Source organism: Chiloscyllium punctatum, chromosome 25 (assembly GCF_047496795.1).
Source record: "Chiloscyllium punctatum isolate Juve2018m chromosome 25, sChiPun1.3, whole genome shotgun sequence".
In the NCBI taxonomy this organism is placed as follows: domain Eukaryota; kingdom Metazoa; phylum Chordata; class Chondrichthyes; order Orectolobiformes; family Hemiscylliidae; genus Chiloscyllium; species Chiloscyllium punctatum.
This window is the reverse complement of record NC_092763.1, coordinates 45509795-45529768: the sequence shown is the minus strand read 5'-3', so window position 1 is coordinate 45529768 and position 19974 is coordinate 45509795. Positions and strand designations below refer to the sequence as shown.

Genomic DNA, 19974 nt, shown 5'->3' with positions numbered 1-19974 from the left:
AATGGGAATGGGTTACTGAAATCACATCATCATATTGAATGATAGTGCTAGCTCGAAGGGCTGAATGACCTACCCTGCACCTATTTTCTATGTTTCTATCTCCAGCAATTTGTCGGATATTTATTTAGAGCAGAAGGGTTTAGGGATGAAGTTGACCTAATGGTGCTTAATGCAAGATACCCCATCCTAGCAAACTTTGGGCCAATATTTTTTCACAGGGAGAGCTTCCTTCTCCTGTGCTGACCTTTTCTCTTGCTATCTCTTTGAAAAAAAAATCTAAAGCACGCCTTTTGACACCAGTTGGGGCACTGGCAAGATGCTGCACTATTCAGATTTGGTTTAGGCTGGTGGAGTGGCAATAGATGGACGCAGTAAATGCCCACAACTCAGTCTGCCTCACTCCTTCACAAGCTGATCAGTATTCAGGTCACGTCGGCGCTTTGGTGTGCCCGCGCATTGCTCGTGCCCGCGGCCCCCTACGGTTTCCCCAACCACCCCCCCCCCCCCACCCCAAACAAGCTTTTGCAGTGAAAGGAGAAGCGGCGGAGGGAGAGGCAGCGGTGGGAACGCTTTGATAGTGGAATCAGGGCAAAGAGAGCGCACCATCAACCTCCGGGACATAGGCATGGAACTAGCGGCGAGTTGCACAGCATCAGACTGCTCCTGATACCCTGCCAGTCCCAGGTAAGAGTCCCCTCGATAGAACGGGAGGAGAGGAGGAGGTAGTAATGCGAGCGGTAAGCGGGGACCCAGCACCCACTAGAGGGTTTTTATCACATTAGTTATTCTCTCTGTTCTGTTATTTAGCTTAGCCTTCCGTCTTGCTTGCCTGCCCCACTGAACCTTTTTCCCGTCTGCAGACGTCTGCCGCCTCTTTGAATATTTCTCCATCTTTACAGCTGTTAACCAACAATATTCCATATTATTCAAACCAAAAAAACAAGTGTCTATCTGAAGGAAATCTGCTCCAGGATACGGGCGAGAGAGAAAAAAAACCCCTCAAGAACTGGTGGTTGATGATCTTTCTATCCTTGAGAAGCTGTGTTTTTGATGGATTTGGTACGAAGTCTGAAATTGGTGTTGAATGCAAATAGATTTGAAATTTCCTGCTGCTTAATTGGGATATTTTTGCAGCTCCGAGTTTCCTGCTTCTTGTATTGTGCTCTGTATATAGATTGTCTTTAATATTGTTTAACAAGATTTTTCTTCCAATTATGTATATATATAAATATAAAAAACTGATCTTTCTGGACTGATAGAAGGGGAAAAAACAACCTCCAGGCTAGCTGTTGTCATGGAGATTGAGTCTAGCCAAGTGAGTGTGTGTGCAAGTTGACAAAATGACATTTCACCATATAAAAATAATAAATGCTTTTTGTTTGCTGAAATGTGGAAATCAATAGAGATGATATTGTTGGAATGGAGTAAGCATACAGTCTTTCTGCTTCATGATCGTAGCTGCAAGTTGCACAAGAACATCTCTCCATCACCTTGTTTGTATGCAATTTCCAGTTGAGTTGGGTTTCATTTGGTGGGCTCCTCCAGCTCTTCTGGTTTTATCCTGTCTAGGCATATAATCTGAATGACATACAATCTTGGCAATTTACTGATTATTGTGCAGCTATCTATCAATTGCCTTCAGTCGTGGTTTGCCTCAGCCCCCACTTTCTCCCACCCCCTCCCTCACCGCCATGCATCGATGCAGGATTTTTTTTCCCTCTTCTCTAAAGTGTTTAGAGTGGTATTTGTGAGCTGTTTTTCTTATTCATATTCGGGTCTCGTAGACTGGCTGTAACTGGAATCCCTGCTGCTTTAAACAGATCCCATTCAATAGAAACCACCAAACATCCAGGCACTGCATCTGAGCAGCTAAATCACTAACCCTTTCAGAACTGAAGTGCCTCTCTCCACATATTGGAGAGTGGTGTTTGGGGAGGGGGTGGGGGATGAGGAGAAAACATTTTTTAAAAAGATGGTATTGTATTCCTCGGATATCTTCTCTTAACTGACCAGTGAAAGAAATTGCTTTCCTTCATGTAATACATCAACATGCCCCTCATGCAGGCGGTTATATATTTTCATTCATTGTTAGATTTTGAAAAGGGTTACTTTTTTTCTGAAGTGTATCCTTATGTCAGCCTTTATCTGACTTCTTCAAGTTTTATTTCAAATGAGGCATTCTACATACTGGACAATCAGTGACTTTTCCCTATCTGATTCTAAATTCTGTTGTTTCCAGATTACTTGGCCAATGCTCACATTGACAGGAACAACATTTGCTTTCAACTTGAAAGTAATAAGTAGTATGAATTCCTAATAGTTAATTCCCAATTCTGTTCATGTCATGTGTAAAGGCTTTATTTCATGTCATTTCAACTTCAAATCCTGAAGTAATTTTTGGTTCCAATGTGGTGTTCAGTTGTCAGAAGTCTGAATAAACAGCATGTATGGAAATTAATGTGTCTCAGTACCAGAGTTTATATGGGTCTTTGTTTGTATATATAAATCAAGATAATTTGTGTATTGTGTAGGTGTGTGTGTGTGTGTAGATTTTGTCTGTATTTCTGGTGTTTATGTGATCTATATATGTGCTTTGCAGTTTTAAACAGAATGTGAAAGTGCTGGATTGCCTGCCCACATAGCTTTAGTTGAAGACAAATGTTTTTGTTTTTGAATGCTATTTTCTTTGTTTTCTGAAAATTCTTACCTTAAATATCGTGGGGTGAGAGATTTTCTAGTTGAGCTGTTCAAGATGATAGAGGTAAACACAGAAACAGTGTTTCCTTTTGATTGGAAATCCAGAAGAGGGCACAGTCTTAAAATTAGAGCTGGACCATTCAAGACTGAAATCATGATGCACTTTTCCACACTAATCACAGAAATATTGAACTCACTCCCCAAAAGATTATGTAGGTTTAAGATACTAGGTTTAATAAATTTTTCAAAACATAAATCAATAAATTTTTGTTAGGTGAGGTTATCATGGGATAGGAGTCAAAACCAGGTAAATGGAATTGAATTACAAATTAGCCATAGTCTATTTGAATGGCAGAATAAGTTCAAGGACTGAATTCCCTACCCCTATACATGTGTGTTGATGTTTACACCAAGGATGTTGTGGGCACTGTTCATTTTTGGGGATAGGGCTAGAGGTGTCCAAAAATGCAATTTCTGTAGCTAATTGAATAAGCCTTTAGACAACAAATGTCATTTAGTTGTCAGAAGATGCAGTCTTCAGCTACCTTCCTGAAATATTAATACAACCACTGCATAGAATATCCATTGAAAGAGGCAGCTGTGTGAGTGGCAGCCAGTATTATTTGAATTTTAATCTACTAGAGTTTGATCGAAAAGGAGAAGTCTCACATACATCATGTAGGAACCGAGAGACAGGTACGAGTATGTCTGAAACGTAGCTGAAAGTGGTAAGCTCAAAACTGGTGGCTGTCATCCAAAGATGTGCATGTTAGGTGGATTGGCCATGGGAATTGTGGGGTTACAGGGATGGGGTAAGGGGAAGTGAGATATTCTTCAGAAGGTCAATGTGGAAGGACTGAATGGCCTGCTTCCACATTGTAGAGATTCTGTGATTTTCTTTTGCATAAATAGCTGTAGATTTTGTCATTGCTACTATGTTTAACTTTTACAAAATGGTTCATTGTATTTCATTGAGTCAGTATGATCTATGAAGTGCTATGTTCAATCCCTTAATCTATGCAATTCTAGTTGATAGACAAGGACATGGTAAGGATGTTAAATTTGGCCAATACCTCTGGGCTCGAGAGGAAAGATCAGCCAGCATTCAGCCAGTGACCTTTGCCAGAAAGGGCTTGTATTAGATATTCAGGTGAGATCAGAATCCATTCATCAATGTAACCTTTGCATCTAAATTATCGACTGAAATTTACCTAGGTTGATACATGCAAAACACATAGGTAAGATACTAATTTTGAAATTGTACACAAGTCCATACCTGAATAAGGGGTTATAGTTAAAAGAAGAATTGGGGCAAAGAGTGAGGTATGGAGAGCATCAAGATTTTGCAATTTCTGTTTTGTCTGTATTTTGATTTTCTTAGAGGCTTGATGACGAATCAAGCATTTATTGCCTATCACTAATTGCCCTTGGGTAGATGGTAATAAACCATTTGCAACAGAGGTGTTCATTGGCCTAGTTCAGAGTGCTGTTAAAAGTCGCCGCATTTCTGTAGGTCTGGGGTCACTTGTAGGTTGTAGGGACAGCAGGTTATCCCTGGAGAACATGAATGAACCAGATTTAGCTTTTCTGATATTTCATTAATTTCATGATCCCTATAAAAACAAAACCTCAAAACTGGTTTATTTCTAAAACTGTCTAATGAGCTATTATATTTAATTTAAGCATGATAACTTCATGTTTCATGTGAGTAGTACTGTGATACTTGGTTAGCAGATGTTGACTTGACTCCATGGAGAAACATAACAGAAATACTTCTTTGAAGTTTTCTTTGAGAAGTAGATCATATGTCTATTATTTTGGTTGTGTGCAGTGATTCAGTCTAATTAATTAGCTATAATGACTCATTAGAGTTGTTTATAAAATCAATGGGTTTATTTTGACACATTTGTTACACTCAGGATCATCAATCTCATGTGTTGGCAGATGCCAAACACGGTTTTGAATTTTGAGCCAGAGTTTGTTGGTATTTGGACAAAATTGAGGCCAGTTTTGAACAAAATCCAAATAAATGACTCTTTTTAACCTCTGTCTACAGAATATCCAACCACTAATGCATGTACTACATGCAGTGACAACAGAAAACGTTGGAAATACTCAGTAGGTCACCAGCATCTGTGGAAGGAAAATGAATGTCAGCTCTGTGACCTTCCATCAAAATTTTCTGTTCTTATTTCAGAGTTCCAACATCACAGTATTTTTGTTTCAATATTGCTGCACAGGCTGTGTTGAGTTCAAATCTGTATCCCTGCTCTTCAGTACTGGAATTGGGGATAGATTAAGAGATTTGAAACCATGTTATTAAGGGTAGGGATGCGACTTGGTTTGTATAGCACAATTCCTGACCTGGATCACAGACAGTGAAGGGTGGAGGGTCCAACTGGTGATCCTACCGGTACAAGACCAAAGGGGGTCCAAGAAACTCAGAAACTGCTGAAAAGACTCAGGACATCAAGCAGTATTCATGGAAGAGAAACCGTAGTAACACTTTGGTTCATGTCTGTGATTGCCAATCTGCCTTAGACAAAGCTGTTTGTTTTCAACTAAAACAAAGAACTGCAGATGATTGAAATGAGAAACAAAAACAGAAATTGCTAGAGAAATGCGGTGGCTCTGGCAGTATCTCTGGAGATAAAACATTTAACATTCATGTCCAGTGACCCTTCTTCAGAACCTGTGTGTTGTCTTTCATTGATCCTGATTTGTCCAAAGTGACTGTTAATTTTCTGAAGAATCATAATACTTAAAAGTTTTCCCACCACACAGTACATTCATTATTCCATTATATTTCATTACTCTAACATTTCTGCTGCTTCAATATGTCTCTCTAATATATGTTGTTTCTTCCTGCGATTCTGTTTTTAGTTATCCTGTGCTCTCTGGTATTCATTGTCCCTATGAGCGTTGTTTAATTGACTTGTTAGCTATTTTTGATATGTTAAAACAATCTGATGTTATTTGCTCTATCAATTCTGCCATTAAACAATATTCTTTTAAATTTTCCATATGTCATATTATTCTGATGTATTTCAGATTCTGAGCTTCACTGTTGTGGTTGTTCAAAAGGCATGACCGGCAGAAGGCTTTTGTAAGGAGAAGCTGAGAAATAGAGATCATATAATGAGGCTCTTGTAAAAACTAGGAACTTCAAAAAGCCAAACACTTTAAATAGCAAACATTTGCAACAATAAATAATGGGTTTACAGTAATAAGAGATAAGTAATGCCTTTTAGAGTGTTGAAAATGGCTAATAAAGAAGTTAGAAATAATGGCTCTGCCTATCATAATGATTTGAAATAGATCATAATAATGAGAGGTTTGTAGTAACTGAAAATTAGTAAAACAGTAGTTTATTATAATTACATAGCCAAAACCTCTAGTTGGTCATTAGACGAGTAGCATTATTGTTGTAATCTGTTACAAAAAGATACTTTGACCTTGGATAATTTTACAGCCTGATGGTGGCAGAATATGACTGTGACAGGCCATGGATGCATGCCTTAATATAGTGTTGCAACGGATTCTTTGCTCAATGTCTCAAATCGAAAATCCTCAATCTAGTGTCCACGTTTGTTAATACAACCTTTTCTTTCCTCTCTACAACTATGAAAGAATTTTGTATTCCTCCAACTCTGTTTACTAATTCACCCTATTTTTCCCCCAGCCATTGGTGGCTATCCTTGGGCCATGTAGACTCCATGTTTTAGGATTGATTTTCCTAAACTTTTCCATTATCCTATTTCCCTCTGTCATTTTATAATATTCTCTTTGAAAACCACTTCTCCGACCAAGTGTTTAGTCACTCTTCCTTGTATTGTTGTCTTTATCTCAGTGTTGACTTTTATCTGATTATATGAAGTTTATTGTGATTAAATGCAAAACTTTGATTCTGGTATATAATATGTGCCACTTGCATTGTCATACTTGATTGTTAAAATTCTCTCTTAACTGGTCTTGTATTCTCACACAATAAGCCATTCAAAACTTGGATGCTTATATTATAAGTTGGTTCATAGTTTTCCAAGTCCTTAAACTAAAAATGGTTATCCCTTGTGATTATTTATTTTAAAAAGTATCTCTATTTCTCTTTCTGGAAATGCTGTCCCCATCCTACAGTGCCTCACCACTGTATTCTCCATCTCTTTCACTCTAACCTTTTGTGCATTTAAACCTCCTTTCGACTGAAACGATCAGCCCTGCCAACAATACTCGACGCCCCACACTTTAGAATTTCCTTCCTGTCTCCACTTTGCACTTTTACTCTTAAAATCCTCTTTAAAACACATCGCTGCAAATAACCTTCTGACAGCTGTATTTGTGTTTAGCTGTGGCTCAGTTTGTAGCACTTTCAACATTGAATTATAAGATTTTAGGTTCAAATCCTGTTCCAGGGTTGGAGTGTAAAGATTATAGCTGGCACTCTTGGACAGTACCAAGCGAGTGTTATACTGATTTGAGAAGCTGTATATCAAGTAAAATATACCAAAACACGCCAGCTTGCTTGGATGGATGTAGAAGATCCATTATTTTGAAGAACAGGTTAGTTATTCCTGACATCAACAAAAAGAACTGTGCATGCTGGAAATCTGAAAAGAAAACAACTTGCTGAAGGAACTCAGCAGATCTGGCAGCATCTGACAGAGAAGAAAGTTAACGTTTCGAGTTCGGTGACTCTTCATCAGACCTGTTTTGATGAAAAATCACCGGACTCTTCTTAACTCTGCTTTCTTCACATAGATGCTGCCAAACCTGCTGAGTTTTTCCAGCAACTTCTATTTTTCTTTCACTTTTTCCGAACATCTGTCCCATTGCCCAATAACATAGAATCATACGTACTCGTACTAAAGAGGCCCATTAGCCCTTCAAGTCTATGCTGACACAAAACTACTCTAAATCTGCACTAGTTCCACTTTCCATCACTTGGTCCAGAACTTGAATGTTATGACATTTCAAGTGTTCATGCAAGTAGTTTTTAAAGGTTGTGAGGTTAGCCCCCTCCCCCGCCTTCCAGACAGTGTGTTCCAGATTCCCACCATAATTAATCTTCGATCAACATTGCAAAATCAAATTATCTGGCCATTATATTGATTGTGGGAGTGTGTTGAGTGCATATTGATAACTGCATTTCTTACTTTAGAACAGTGACTACACTTTAGAAGTACTTCATTGATTAAAGCACTTTGAGGTGTCTGGTGGTCATAAGTTATTTAAATACATTTTTGAATATTTGTTTCTTGTTGCAGTCTGCTTTTTTTGTCTTATTAGTCTTTTGAGAAACACCATGGGCATTTTCCAATGACTCAGATGTGATGTAAAATTAAGGCATTGTTGTGCTGAACTGTGGCTACGTCCTTGTGATTGATTGATTGCATTCAACATAATTCTGGTGGGCAGAAAATAAATAAGATGATATTTTTACCATTTATTTAGTTTTCAAATATTCATAATTTCAACAAGCTTATTCTGTAGCTCCCATCTGAAGGGAAATCTGAGAATTGTTAGGGAGCAGTGTGGGGCCAATTTAATGGTTTGGTTAAATTGTTTTGCTTGGTCCTACTGGAGTTGTGATGTTGCATCATATTGCTGGTGTAATCCCCATACAATATCGAGACATTTTTCTAGAATATTCTCTATTCAGCAGTACTTTTACAAACGGAGTCTCCCTCTCTGTATTTCTATCTAACATGCAATTTCTTTTTGTATGAAAGTATTTGATACTGCTCCATTAGACAACTTATTAAGCTACAGTATTTCTCTCCTACCTATGTCAGCCATGGGGACGCCAGTGAGCTTGTATGTGAAAGTGAAATGCAGATTGATAAAAAATATTCTAAACATGCTTGTGAATATAACACCTGTTAAAGCTGAAGAGACATTAGTAGCTCTAGAGTAGTGGTAGAGATGAACATTAGACTTTTTCTCCCTATCGTTTTTTTTTCTCAATTTAAGGAATCATTAGTTTGAGCTGTTCACAACTTGTTCTTTTCAAATGAGCAGTATTGCTCTTTTATATAAAATGAGAAAATATCCTGTGCAAATGCAGTGGTTTTGAAAAGTTAACTGATATGTTATATACCTATACTTAAATTCTCCAGACTTGTACATTGTGATAGTTATACTTTAAGAATATTCCCAGCAAGAAGTGTGTACAGGAATGAATAGAGAGCATCTGAAATACATTCAGGCATGACGACTATCAGAAGATAGCAAATGTCACTTTTTATAAACTTTATATAATATGTTGCTTGTCAGACTTCTATGCTTATTTGATGTAAAGTTGTGCTTGAAATCTGCATGTGGAACATAATGTCAGTTTAAGATTGTTCACCTGCTGCCCTTCACAGAATATAGCTTCTTTTTCTTGTTCTTCTGAATGAACTGTCTAGAATTAAGAACTTGGTTTACCTAAGATTGTAGTTTGATTGGGATGGTTTTGTAATCCACAGTATCCATCAAAAGTGTCTTAACTGCCTTAATACATTACTACCAGATTTTCTTCGATAGTTACATTAAAGTCTTTGCTTTATTTACTGTTTTGCTCTTGAGGGGAGCTGTCAATTATCTCCACTAAATGTGAGAGCAGAGTTGTAGGTTAACAATGTTAGGCTGGATACTTGGGAGGATTATCTTAGTTGCTGAGTGAATACGTGACTCGACCAGTTGAAAATTTGCTCTTTCATTAATCTCTAGGGCCTGGGCACAAAGCTGAACTTGGCTTCTGCTCAAGATGGTGGATTCTTTTTATTCATAGGATTCAAAGGTTTTCTTGCAATGGAAAGTGAGGATATGCCAACATTTTTCTCTAATTCCCAGGAACAAATCAGCATTTTAAGAGATTGCATATTTCAAAATATTTTCCTCTTATTTTGTTAGTGTGATATATAACGATAGGAATTAATTCCTTTTACTTGAAGGCAGAGTTTGAGATCAAAGGTTTCTCTATATATGTGCTCTTTGAGTGGTAGCTATTATTTGTGAAGAGATATTCTCGCTTATATCTAATATGCATCAGCCTGTATAAGACTGCAGCATGTCTTTATCAGTCACAAGCTACTGTTTACAGTTTTAATATTTATAACGTATGGTTCATTTGTAACTGCAAAGCACAGTACTTTGCCCAACCAGTCACTTCTTATATGCTCCTTAGTGTTGACTAAATGGTAAGTGTTGACAGTTCTGATGCTGAACTAGATGTAGTTGCTAATCAACATAGTGATGCATTTTTCAGTAGAAGTCATTTGGTTTTGATTAGAACAGACATTTGGTAGTAGTTTGCAGTCTCTATTCCTGGGATAGCTACTACCTTAATTGTGATGTTAATTCAGCAGAGAATGCAAATTGAACTTGGTATTTTTGTTCTTTTTTTTAAGTTAATAATCATAAATTTTGGGGTAAATTTACACACTAGTTTTAACTTTGCAATAAGACTGAAGCTGAACTGTAAATGTCGCATCATTGAAGTGACCAGACTCCTATTGAACTTGGAACAGGAAAATTAATCCAACCCTGAAAGTTGGAGATTTCAAAAATGAATCACTTATCACAATGTAACAACGATCTTCTACAACAAAGGATTCCCCAAACTAATCTTCACTTCTTAAATGTGCTCATAACATTACAATTATTGTATTCGAGCACTAAGAACACAAGTTTGGAAAAGACAGTGAAAATTGACCCTCCAAATGTGCAGGAAATTCAAACCGTTATTTGCTTTCTGTTCATGTGATAACTCATAAGTGCATCTGAAACAAAATATTCATTATCTGATAATAAGAAAAAAATACTGCAGATGCTGATAATCTGAAATGAGAACAAAATGCTATAAATACTAAGTAGGTCTGGCAGTATTTGTAAAATGAGTAAAAACAGAGTTCTATTTCAGGTCTGTGACTTCTAGTCAGAACAGGAACCCCTGGTTCCTTTAAAGAAAACTATTCTGTTCTGTTTTGTTCACCCTCCCTCCAGGTCGTATAACCTGAGAGTCACCATGCCCCAGGCAAAAGGAGATGTAGAGAAAGGAAGTTCTTCATGATAACCTCATCAGCCTGTGCAAGAATTGAACCCATGCCATTTATATCACTTTGCGTCACAAACCAGCTAACTGACCCTGTCTTCCCGAGAACTCTTCTAATCAGGACTTCCCCCTTCCACTGTAATGAAATGGCTCATATTGAAGTTACAAATTACATGCAGTAATAAAATAAAACACACCTCCTTATCCATTGATCTGTTTATTTGAAACCTTCAGACTTTTGACCACAACATCTTTTTCCAATGCCTCTGTCATACATCTGAGTGGAACTGTGTTTGACTGGTTGCATTTTAGATTAGATTAGATTAGATTCCCTACAGTGTGGAAACAGGCCCTTCGGCCCAACAAGTCCACACCGACCCTCCGAAGAGTAACCCACCCAGACCCATTTCCCTCTGACTAATGCACTTAACACAGTGGGCAATTTAGAATGGCTAATTCACCTAACTTGCACACCTTTGGACTATGGGAGGAAACCAGAGCACTTGGAGGAAACCCACGCATACACAGGGAGAATGCGCAAACTCCACACAGACAGTTGCCCGAGGTCGGAATCGAATCTGGGTCTTTGGTGCTGTGAGGCAGCAGTGCTAACCATTGAGCCACCGTGCCACCCACAAACCATACCGACCCTCTAAAGAGAACACCCCCCCACCTCCCTTAACCTATCCCCATATTTCCCATTTGGAAGAACTTGTGAACCAGGAATGGGATATAAATAGGATTGGGAAGTTGAGGAAAACCTGAGTTGAGGGGAAAGTTAAGTTTTTTCACCAGAGATTAATGAGAATACACTGCCTGGGAGGGTAGTTTGAGGCGGGTAACCTCACATCTTTTAAAAAGTGTTTGGATATGTCATTAAAAAATCATAACATTCAAGATTATGGGCCTAATATGGGCTGGTGTCGATTTAAAATAGTTTCTTGTGGTGCACCAAAGAGCCTCTAGACTGAATGAATAAATGATTCAAGGCTAGTAATAAACTTCAAGGACACATGGACTGGTTTTGTATAGCAAATGTAACTTAATGCAGAAAAGTAGAAAGTGATGCATTTTGATTAGAAGGATGAGGAGAGGCATAACATAATCTAAAGATCACAATACAAATGGATTACAGAAACAGAGAAACCTGGGGGTATACATGCTAAAATCATTGAAAGTTTGAGAAAGTGGCTAGCAGATATACCAGGCCCTGGGCTATATTAATTGAGGTATAGAGTATAAAAATAATGGAATCATGACAAATCTTTGTTTCAGTTTCAACATGAGAAATTCTGGGTACCAAACATAAGCAAAGATACCAAGTCTTTAGAAAGGGTACAGGAAAAAAAAAAGGTTTCAAAGAAGGAAGACTTCGGTTACCTGAACAAATTGGAGCTGTAGTTGTTCTCAAAGAACACAAGATTGAGATGAGATTTATTAGTGGTTTTCAAAATCATGTGAGGTCTAGACAGAAACTGTTCCAATTGGCAGAAGGTTTGAGAAAATGGAGACACAGGAGAGATGATGGTGCTATTATCCCTACAGAGACCAATAATTTAAAAAGAACCTTACCATTAATAACTGAAAGAATGACATGACAAGATTTAAAGTTTTAAAGGAGCAACTGACTAAACAAAATACTATTTCTAAAGTGTAACATTATTCATGAACAAATAGCATTGACTAATGCCAATTTTCTTTTTCATGGCAGCTTGTAGAAAATGTTCCCCTTTTATACTTATCATATATCACTGTCTCCATGGAATCAACAATTACTCCCACCTTTCAACCAACCACATCACATTATCTTATTTTGCCACATAGTAACTTCAGCTTCAAATATCCAGGTACATCCTTTAGCTGTTGGAGCAATCTCTCAATTTACCAACAACAAGGCCCAATCCTTCCTCCCTTCTGGCTATGCCAGGCCAAATCTGTAATCCTTAAATGAATGAGATACATTTCTTTAATTAGCAACTACCTTATCTTCACATCAGGCTGTGGCAGTTTGCAAAACCAATCATTGATTTATAGGGAAGCAGGTAACCTGATCTCAAAAATAGCTTCCTTGGCACACTTTTCCTCATAGCAACACGAAGTACATTCATTCCATATCTAACTAGAAATGTTGATCGGGTATCATTTTTTTGAATCTCTCTTCTATTTTATCGGCAAATTTATAGTTTACAGCACTGTTTACAATTGTTTACAATCCAATTCTTTCCAAGTATTCCTGGTACCTTAGTAGACTTATAGCTTATGTAGCATGAATTCAGAAAGTGATGTAAACCTCACAAATTCTAGAATGGGTTACATAGCTGTCTCCATTTTACTTTTAAAGACACAGTTGTAACTCTTGGGGAACAGAACCAAAAGTAATTTAAGGCAACCTTTTTTAAACACAAAAAATGTTCACGATCTAGATTGCACTCCTTAAATGGGTGTTAGAAGGAGATTTAAATAGGGCTTTCAGAAAGAAATTGGATTATCACCTCAAGGGAAACAAAATACAGAGCCATAGTGAAAAAGTTGGAAGGGGTGGGATAAGTTAAATTGTTCTTAGAGAATTGGTCTGAACGTTACAGGCCAAATGTGAGAATCATTGAATGGTTACATGACACTTCACCTCACTCCAACCTCTCTTGCCACCTCTACTGTTTTGTGTCTCTCAGTCAGTCTTTCTTTAAAGGACAAACCTTCAGTTTGTGGATGATCACTTTGTGATGGCTTGTACTGTACAGGACATGCAAACGATGCTCGAAAGCTTCCAAGACCTGGTATACAATGCTTCGCCTGTCCTTAAACATAATCAAGACAAAGGTCTTCCACCACTTTTCCTCAGGCCAGTTGAGTATCCTCACACCATCTATGTAGACAGAGTCGCTCTGGCGTAGTGTGCAGACCTTCCGATATTTCAGCAGCTACTTCCCCTGAGAGACTACTATTAATGAAGAAGTCCAGCACCAAGTCAAATGTATTAGCACTACCTTCAAACTGCGACAATATGTCTTTGACTTTATGATGTCTCTGTTATCAATAAACATCCCAGTCTGTAAGGCTGTTACATTAACCAGCCTCCTCTACTGCAGCAAAACATAGATCATCTATTGATGTCACACTAAGATCCTTGAAAACCTCTAACAATGGTGTCTACATCAAATCTGCCCTAAAGAAACACCTCCAATGGATCACCCATTGAATCCAGATGTCTGAAAACCCCATTCCCTGACAGATTCTTTCCTCTCAGCTCTCCATTGATTAATCCACAAAGGGTGGTCAAAGGAAAAGGTATAAAAAATATGCTTGTGGTTGCTGTAAAGCACTGAGGACTTGACACCACTTAAGGAGAGAAGAAAGCTGTTGATCACGCAGGATAGCACCACCTGATCCTGCAAGTCACAAGCTGTCTCAAGGCTCAGTGACTTTTTTGTGAGGTGGAATGTCAATGAAAAAGGAAGGGGAAGGAAACCAATTGGGCTACGTGTTCCATTTGCTCATGAAATACTGAAACCCCCACTTCAGAAAAACTTGTAAATCTAAGGTTGGACTCCTCAGGGATCTTAGGACTCCTCTAACATAACAAGTATCAACTTCATTGAAGAACTCCTGTCACTGCCACTGCCAATGGTGAAGTCACATGATCATGATATCATCACATCATGTGACATTATAAAGGCCTGTTATTCCATCTTGCCTCAATCACTTGAAAAATGACACTTTATTAGAAGTTCACTCCTCTGCTGTCAACCAACCGTTTAATACTAGTCTTGAAACTTATGTGCCTAAAGAATGTAATGTTTTGTATAATAGTTTGAATAAACGTTCATTGGATTAATCAATACCATGATATCAATGCCCAGGTTATTATGTCACGAGAGGTAACATATTATTGTGGCATTAGGTAAAACACCCTCTTGAAGATAAACTTTCAGCACTCTACCCTCTGAACTATAAGACTACATGCTGACATCCAGTAGTGGATGAGTCGAAATCTCTCCCATTTAATTATTGGGAAGCTGAAACCATTGTCTTTTGTCTCCATGTTAAATTCTGTTCCTCGAATACGGACTTTATACCTCACAATGACAACTGTCTATGGTTGAACCAGATTGTTTAAATCTTGATGCCATATTTGAACCTGAGATAAACTTCCATCCAGACATCTACATCATCCTTAAGATTGCCTGTTTCATTTTCGTCACAGCAGCAAACTCTGTCCCTGCATTAGTTCATCTCATCTGCTGGATTTATCATTAATCCTATTATCTCTATAGTTGCAAACTGGCCAGCATCTCCCAATTCACCTTGCGAAAAATCTTAAGGTTAGCTAAGACTATGTTTTAATTCAGTCCAGGTCCTATTGACCTTGTGCTCATTGTTTAACTGGCAGATAATGCAGGCAATGCATTTTAAAATACTGTCCCTCATTTCCAAATTCCTCTAGTCTCTGTGATTACCTGTAGGCCTCCAACATGCTGAGAGATTTGTATCCATCTAATTTTGGTCCCTTGATGATCTCTGACTTCAATCAATTCACCATTTTGATAGCCATGCTTTCAACGTCCTGGGTTCTTACCTCTGGAATTCCCTCATTAAATCTCTCTACTTCTCTTTCCTAATATAAGAGTGCCCTTTTACAAATGGTGTGGCCATTTGTCCTAACATTAGTGTCATAGGCTTTTATAGCCACTTTCTCTGTTCTGTCAGGCTTACTCTGGATATCAATAAACCAAAGCAGGTCTAACAATGGAATATACCCAATGTTCTTTAGTAAAGCAAAATACACTCAATAAAACAGCAAAATTGTTACCCATATGATGCTTACATCAAATATCAGATCACGAACAACCGAGTGCTGATTAGATAACCCCTCCAGAGCTAGCTATGTTCTGAGGCAATGTTTTTATTGTTTTGCAGGCTGTACATTCAAACTTTTAAATTGTCTAGCCTCCAACAACTGATTGGCAAACTGGCAAACATCACAAGCATGTCATCTACCATGGCTAGTTTGAGGAATTGCTTACCAACACTTGCTTGTGTATTCCTGGAAAGAGGTTTGTGTCTTTGGACTTAATGAGCCTTGACCTCAGCTTTTAGCCTGCTCAGTAGTTTTTTTATATATATCATTCAATCAACCAAATATTAACTAATACATAGTTCATGTTATCACATCTGATTCACTGTGTCTGTTTTAAACAGAACCTCAGCTTTTTCAGAATTACTGTGACAGCTCAGTTTATTACTGTTGAATGACTGCATTCAGTCTGAACAAACACAAATACATACATACACACTCTCTTTCAGCAAAACACAGTCATTAAAACTAGTGTCTTTTATCTATAAATCATCACCATACTTCATATGTTATTTCTCCTTAATTTCACTTAATTTTGGCTAAAGGAGTCCATTTTAGATTGCTATCTACAGAGTCAGATTTTGGATCAAAATATTCCTGTGAAGAGACCAGAAGATATTTGTTGTGGTAAAGATGCCTTATAAATGCTTTGTTTTCAACTGTTGTGCAAACAGTATGTTTGTAATTGATTTTGATATGTATGTAAAATCAAATCAGGTCAAGATGTGAATACTACTTCAATGTATAAGAAGATCTCAGTTCATCACTGATATTGCACAAAGAAAGCTTGATCTTATCTAGCTACTTTCATGATAAATCATTTATTCCCTTCCTCTGTTTAACTTTATGGTCACTTGTATGTTACACCCCAGTTTTGCTGCTGAGTTTTATGACACGCTTGTGATGTTTGCCAGTTTGCCAATCAGTTGTTGGAGGCTAGACAATTTAAAAGTTTGAATGTACAGCCTGCAAAACAATAAAAACATTGCCTCAGAACATAGCTAGCTCTGGAGGGGTTATCTAATCAGCACTCGGTTGTTCGTGATCTGATATTTGATGTAAGCATCATATGGGTAACAATTTTGCTGTTTTATTAAGTGTATTTTGCTTTACGAAAGAACATTGGGTATATTCCATTGTTAGGCCTGCTTTAGTTTATTGATAGCCAGAGTAAGCCTGACAGAACAGAGAAAGTGGCTATAAAAGCCTATGACACTAATGTTAGGACAAATGGCCACACCAAGTAGGTAAAAGGACGCTCTTATATTAGGAAAGAGAAGTAGAGAGATTTAATGAGGGAATTCCAGAGGTAAGAACCCAGGACGTTAAGAGCATGGCTATCAAAATGACTATCAAAAATTATTTCTGGCAGACACAAGGTATAGGAGTGATCTGTAAACTTTTTCATTGAATTCAATACAATCTTTTTCCCTGAATACAGTTCATTTAATACAGAATTCAAATGTATTTAACATTTACTTAACCAAGAGCAAAAAAAGCACGCCCCGCTGTTTGGGAGTTAAATTTGTTACACTTCACAACTTTAATAGTTTTAGAATTTTAGAATAATTTAATATCAATTCTCAAAGCTAACCTTAAAAGCTATCTATGAATAGATGTGTCATCATAAGATGCCTGATGAACAGTGAATTTGCAGAAAGGTAAATTTTTACCTTTTTTAACTCAGGAACCCACTCTTTCACTTTGAGGAATAAGCAGGAAAGCTTAAGATTCATAGCAATCTTGATGACGAGTGTGCAGGTTCCATGGTTTTCACACTCTCCCCAGGTTGCTAGCAGTGGAATACTGTCCCTTATGCTACTGTGGCCACCATTACACAATCCTAGAATTTAAAAAAAATTGCATCTGTAACAGCTTTGGGATGTATCCTGACTGATGGGGGACGTGTGGCAGGAAAATGTGCATGTTCGAATCACGCAGGCTGATTATCTTCGAACAACTGAACGTTGAGTTGTCACAACGTCTACTATTTTGGATTGTACCAATCCTGTTAACACCCACTGTTATTCACCTCCAGCTGAACTTGTGGCACTGCTTCATGAACCCTCGCTATGGTTCTATAATTACCGAAAATCCAACTTACAACTCAGGTGCTTCTGACTTTTGCTTAGAGTTACTGTGTTATGTGTTAAAGGAAGAGCTTTGCATTTCCATAGAAGCAACACTAGAGTTGGTTGCCTTCAGTAATGGGGTTGTATTGTAGATAAGACAAAGACCTACATCACAGGTGGCGGTGATGTTCCTGGCCCTACTCCCACACACTTGTCCCCAGTGCAAGCAGAATGGCCCAGAGCTTGACCTGAACCCAGTAGTACACCTAGAGCCTGGGTGCAGGTTATTGGGCTGTGATGTAACCCCTATCCTGGCCCCTGGTTATAATTCCTCTTGGGCTGCAGCATGAGTTGGAAATGAAATACTAGCAGCAGAGAAGGAGGAAGCCTATCAACAGAAGACCCTGCCCGACATGTGACTGATGGGAACACTTTTCTGACTTTCATCCTGAACAGACACAGTGTGCAATGGGCTTTTGCACCATTAATAAACTGCTGTCTCCTCTGACCTGAACCGTAGCCTCTCAGCGGGGTGTGAACAGCTCCTCTCTTTGCTGTTTATGTCTGTCATCATAAATGTTTACAGCAGCAGATCCTTCCAAATGGGAAAAGGTGACATTAACAACATCTTTTAGTTTGCTGACCTTTGTTATAGAGAAATGACACATTGCCTGTATTAAATGCGATGGCATAGTATCTTAGTATCTTCACTGATGGGAGAGAACAAATAGATTTACGATGCTGAAGGGATTCTAAGTGATGCATAGTGAAATTTACAATACACACGATTCTCTGAACCCTACGTCATAATGTGGTGATGTTCTGTAACTGCAAGAGCCCTGATTTGTCCGTTGGGCAGCTGTGGCTAGCAGATTGTCTTGGTGAATATCTGCTGGCCTGACAGCAACTGTTACACGTTTGTTCTGTGGCAGTCAGCCATATCTGCCATTCTTGATGCAACATGAGGAGCTGGACTCTGGCTGGGTAACCAGGGATACCCACTGTACCCCTGGCTAATGGCTCACAGCCATACCTGGCTTTGTAAGGACCGAAGAGCTGCAATGAGAGCCACGCCGCAACCAGGATGTGTGCCGCAGCAATGGTTCAGATGCCTGGGTGCTTCAGTATTCACCTGAGCATGTTTCCAAACTCCTGGAAGTCACCAGACATTTGTAGACCAGAATGAGGAAGAAACCCTTGGCTCTTGATGTCTATGAATGGATGAATAGCTTTTGGTTCTTTTGAGATGTAATCTCTACATCGCAGTGCTCCACAGTTCCCACCTTTCAGTTCATCTGCCCTGCACTATCACAAGCTACTCCTGAGCAAAATCCTGAAATAAAAGCCACCAAAAATAAACCTGCTCCATTTCAGTTTTATTCAATTACACTTGCTATAATCCTCACAAGATTAACTATTTATGCTTGTACTTTTGCAAATTTTTGCCTTATGGAGAACTTTGCTTGCCGCAGTATTCCTGAGCAGTGCCAACATAGTCACAGTGGCATAACAGGTGGCAGGCTGCAGATGTTCAGTGGAGGTATGTGTACAGGATGACCTTGAGCAGATCTGAGTGCTGTGGTTATAGTTTCAGACTGGACCGTATTGACATGGGCAGCAGCAGACTAACAGAGTCTAACAGAGAAGCAACAGCAAGGTTCTATAATCCGCATGGATATTAATACTTTCACATTTTAAAACATTAATGATCAAATACAATATCAATATAAATTAAACCTGAGTTCACAGGAAATTAGTTAATATGAGTTGCATGTTACACATGAGCAGAAATAACAAAAATATACAGGGCAGTCCACTGGAGTTAATGGCTCTAAATTCAGGCAATTTTTTAAAAAATTTAGTCATGGGACATGGGCATCACTGACTGGCCAGCATTTATTGCTACACCTAGTTGCCCTTGAGAAGATGACGATGAGCTGCCTTCTTGAACTGCTGTGGTTCACATGCTGTGGGTTGACCCACCGTGCCCTTACCGAGGGAATTCCAAGATTTTGACCCGACAACTGAAGGAACAGTGATATATTCCCAAGTCAGGGTGGTAAGTGTATTGGAGGGGAACTTACAAGTGGTGGTGTGCCCATGCACCTGCTGCCCTTGTCAGTCTAGGTGGAAGTGGTCATGGGTTTGGAAGGTGCTTTCTGAGGATCTTTGGTGAATTTCTGCAGTACATCTTGTAGGTCGTTCATAGTACTGCAATTGAGCATCAGTGGTGGAGGGAGTGGATGTTTGTGAATGTGGTGCCAATCAAGTGGCCTGCTTTGTCCTGGATGGTGTCAAGCTTATAGAGTGTTGTTGGA

At 38.6% G+C, this 19974-nt stretch overlaps 1 protein-coding gene across 3 annotated transcripts in view; it reads left to right on the top strand.

Moving 5' to 3' along the window:
• Positions 1-537: 537 nt before the first annotated feature.
• nlgn3a (neuroligin 3a) overlaps positions 538-19974 on the top strand; it is a 319502-nt gene continuing 300065 nt past the window's right edge. For all 3 annotated transcript variants that reach the window (XM_072595196.1, XM_072595195.1, XM_072595194.1), the window contains exon 1: positions 538-684. The gene's annotated coding sequence lies outside the window, so the exon portion shown is untranslated. The remainder of the gene's footprint in view (positions 685-19974) is intronic.